This window comes from Limulus polyphemus, unplaced genomic scaffold, assembly GCF_000517525.1.
Source record: "Limulus polyphemus unplaced genomic scaffold, Limulus_polyphemus-2.1.2 Scaffold2511, whole genome shotgun sequence".
Classification (NCBI taxonomy): domain Eukaryota; kingdom Metazoa; phylum Arthropoda; class Merostomata; order Xiphosura; family Limulidae; genus Limulus; species Limulus polyphemus.
The window spans coordinates 161,439-166,218 of NW_013668121.1; positions in this window are offsets into that span (position 1 = coordinate 161,439).

Sequence of the window (4,780 nt, forward strand, 5' to 3'; positions counted from 1 at the left end):
CTATGTAACAAGTTCGTGGCAGTAACACACAAAATGTTTCGTTTAGTGGATTTAACAATACTATGTAACAAGTTCGTGGCAGTAACATACAAAATGTTTCGTTTAGTGGATTTAATAATACTATGTAACAAGTTCGTGGCAGTAACATACGAAATGTTTCGTTTAGTGGATTTAACAGTACTATGTAACAAGTTCGTGGCAGTAACATACGAAATGTTTCGTTTAGTGGATTTAACAGTACTATGTAACAAGTTCGTGGCAGTAACATACGAAATGTTTCGTTTAGTGGATTTAACAATACTATGTAACAAGTTCGTGGCAGTAACATACGAAATGTTTCGTTTAGTGGATTTAACAATAATATGTAACAAGTTCGTGGCAGTAACATAACTGAGTGTCAACAAAAAGAAATAGTTTACAATATGACAACGAATATTCACTTCTTCTAAACGTGCTAGTAATTTCATAACAATTAAACATGATAAAGGTATTACCAAGATATTGTACAATATCATTTTTGTAGTTTTTCCATTGTGCTAGTTATGATAACGGTCGTTGTTTACAAGTAGGACTGTGAAGGAAACGATTCATCTTTGTTCTAGCCTTTTCTTTTATTACTAAGAATAAAATTTAACAGAGCATAACTAAAGATGTTTTTGAAACAATTTTACGTGGAAACAATCTTATTTCTGTTAATACCTATGAACAGAAGATTTATTGTAGTAACAGTTCATATAATTAAAACAACTTGTATGCACAAGAGTAAGATATTAGTACTAATTATGTATGATCATGAAATATAAGATAACTATGTAAGTAAATGACGTATGAAAACAATACATGCCAAATGTTGTGACGATATTTTTAATACTATGTCATTTTACTAAAATTACCTTTAAATATTTATCCCTTTCTATCACATAAAGAAAACGCAGAAAGCTTACCAGCCTTAATCTCCTCGATAGTTGTTTTATATGAATATCTGAAAGTACTATCTTTACAATAAAAAATAATGCAGACACGAATTATTAAAATCGATTATAATGATGATGGGATAATTCTTTAGTTTTAGTATATTTCACCTTCTTAAAATTTCAATATCAAGCATTCTATTTTGGTTTGGTTTGTTTTGAATTCCGCGAAAAGCTACACTAGCGCTATCCGTTCTGAATTTAGCAGTGAAAGACTAGAGGGAAGGCAGCCAGTCATTACCATCCACTGCTAACTCTTGGGTTACTCATTTACCAATGAATAGTGAAAGTGACCGTCACATTATAACGCCCCCACGGATGAAGGGGCGAACATGTTTTGTGGAACGAGAATTCGAACCCCCGACCTTCAGATTGCGAGGCAAGCGCTTCTATTTCGGAGTTAAGGAAACATAGTGAAGGTCTCTTAAAACACCTCCTCATTCACTGCCAATGGTTAAAAACTTCGTTTTTTTTCTGAAGAAGAATGCTTCCTTTTTTGTGTAAAGAACATTATTGATTTCTATGTATGGGGAATATTTCTGTTTTTAATAGCTTCATTACCAAATAATAAACTTCATTATTCTATAGCATATTACCTTAGGCCCCAGTTTTTATTTCTTTTTTATTCATAATTACAGAACGATCCCCAAAGTTTTATGAAACATTTTCCCATGAAACGAAAACAAATGCAATATTTGCATTAGTGATTCGTAGTAGTTATAATTAACATTATTAATTACCAAATACTACTACTTAATTCAAATACAACTACTTAAGCTTTTAAGAAAGTAATGAAAATTAAGCATTACTATCTTGGTATATCACCCTTAATCTTGTAGAATTATTATGTTAAATGTAGGAATTTAACCCCTATTGTGGTACAATATTTATTTGTCACTGAAGACATTAGGATTTTTTTCATGGTAAAGTAATCAACAGTGAGTTTCTTTCTTCACAAAATGACAATCGGTATCATGTTACTGTTCTTCTACAAACTTATTGGTCTGCTGGATTTGTCTAAGGTTAGGTTTCATTAATTCCGGCTACTTTTCATTACATTATATCATCGTACATTTTTTAATTTTTTGTCTTAGTTATTCTTTCGGATATTGAATGTCATTGTAGTCTACGATAAATGCGATGACAACAAACAAATATATTAAATACAAATAAATGAATTGGGTATTAAATAAAATAGAGAAAAAAGCATTTTTCTGGATTGAAATTAGTATTAATGTTCAATATATGCTAAGTTTCCTTATTGTACAAGTTAATTTAAGAACCAATCGTATGCTTCTAAACAAAAGTTTCTGACAACTCTGGGTTGTATTTCAGGCCCCAGAAATTAATTCTGAGACCTGAAAGATTTTAAAACCTAAATTCGTACCACGAATTTGGATTTGATTTAATTGTATGCTTCTCTTTTAGTTATCATTTAATATCCAACATTATTTAATTTTTTTTAGTTTAACTTCTGGACACTGTATGGAAGTATAGTATACGCAAAGTGCAATAACAACAAAGAAATACAAAATAGATAAAGTGTGAAATAAATAAAATAGATTCAAAACTATGTATTTAGAATGAAGTTAATGTTAAGGTGAAATTTATGCTAATTTTTGACGTTACTTTTTATTTACATATTGACGATTTACTTCTATGTCAATTTTTATTATCCTACTTTTTTCAACTTTATCTAAGTTTAATTTTGGACACTACGTGGTAGTATAGTCAACGTGAAGTCCCCGAAAGCAATTCAACATAACAAATACAAAAGGAAAGAAGTAGGAAATGAATAAAGGTTAACTTCTATTTAATTTTTTATTATTCTACATTTTTTCAGCCATATAATTATATAATCAAATGTTATTATCCTTTTTTCCCTTCTAAACTCCGTCTTTTTGTGAACCTTATTAATGTAGTTTTATTTATATATTTTCCAGCCAATTCAGTAGGTTATAACAATTTTCTCTTTATCTGTTTTTATAAGACTGGATTTTTTATAGAAATCATATTTCGTTCAATGTGACCAAAATTTATGTTTTTATATTGATCTACAGTAGTTAGTTGGATATAAATTGTACCAAGTGTTTCTTTTGTTGAAACGTTATCTATTATTTGGAGGATTCTTTTGGGTTATTTTGATAAATAATGTCAACTTTAGTCAGCATGACGATAACGAATTAATTCATTTCTTCCATATGTTTGTTAAAGACCACGTTTATTTGTAGGCCTAACTTCAAATATCGTGGTTCAAATAACGTTTGACAGAACTTCTGAAGACTAACATATGCCTAACTTTCTCAAATAATTTAGTCACATACACACAAACTATTTACCTGGCACTGAATTACTCAATCATTGATTTATCTTTGACTTCTCGTCAATTGATTATCGTATTTATAATTTAACCTAATTTCTACATATTACATGAATCGTTTAGAGACTTGACTTGGCTTACAATTACGTTTGTTGTTAAGCGCAAAGCTATACTTAATAGGCTATTTGACCTCAGACCGCCGTAGGCTTACCACTCAACGAGAAAAGTAATACCCCAGTGTGTTTTCCTTTTTTAAACAAACATATACCTCAATTTTATTAAATTTCTCTCCTGAAAGTATTTTTAACAGCATATAAAAAACTTAATTACTGTGACTGAAATTAATTAATTAACTAATCTTAAACCAATCTCCTCTAAAAACTATAGTACTTCGTTGCTACAATATTTAGTTCCGTCACCAGGTAATTGACGAAAATTGGTGTATTTATATAAGCGTTTTTATTGATTACCATATGTACAAAATTTTGTAAATTTCGATAGTGAAACAATTAAGCTCATATACTCTCAGTAACAAAAGGGAGAGTACTCTAAAATAATAGTAAGTCTAAATGGATATAATTAAAACATACAAGCTCAGTGGACTTAAGATTAGAAGAGGGAGCGTATAAAAAGACCAACGGTGGTCTAGTGTGACAAGTTGGTATTTTCTTTAAACGTTAAGCAGTGTGAATGATCTGTGTCCAAAATGTTGTAGTATTCCAACGACATATATTAAACATTATAGTTTCATATAACTGTAAAGGCACCATGCGATCGTTTTTTCTCTTTCTCTCTAAAGAAAAAATATTTATTAAAATATATAACGGGCGCAAACTATGTTGCCCTATTTCTACCCCACTTAAATTAAACGTAGTTTTTTCCGAAATCACAGTTTGTTTGGCTTCACTATCTTTTTCATTTCCACTATTATTATTATTATTATGCACTACAGGTAAAAGTTAACAAACGTTTTAATTCAAATATTTTTAATTTACGAAGGCCAAGCTGTAGCAGTTCTTGGGTAAGTCTCTCGAGGCTTTACAGTCACAAACGGTCTTATAATTTAGCTTTTGTTTCTTCTACATCAGTTTTCTTGCAGATTTATGTCGTTACTAAGAAATACAGTATAGTTTGATCCTAAATGGCTTTATTTATAACGATAGCTGAGTTTGTCTAAGATCGACTTCATTTGTAGGCTAAACTTCGTGTATGATTAAATAATATTTATTTAACTTGTTAAGTCTGTTTCGGCTAGGTTGTGGAAAAGTGCTGTTATTGGTTTTTGTTCTGTGAGGTTCAACACGTTTCTAGAGGATGTGTTGAAGTTGTACAGATAGTTTTTAATTCAATTTTTACCAAAGTGATACCTATACTTCATGAACTTGAATAACTTTCTAAGCCTTGCTGTACGTATGAGAACTTATAAAAGTAATACTATGCTAACCACACTATACCTGCTATATATATATATATATATATATGGTAATGA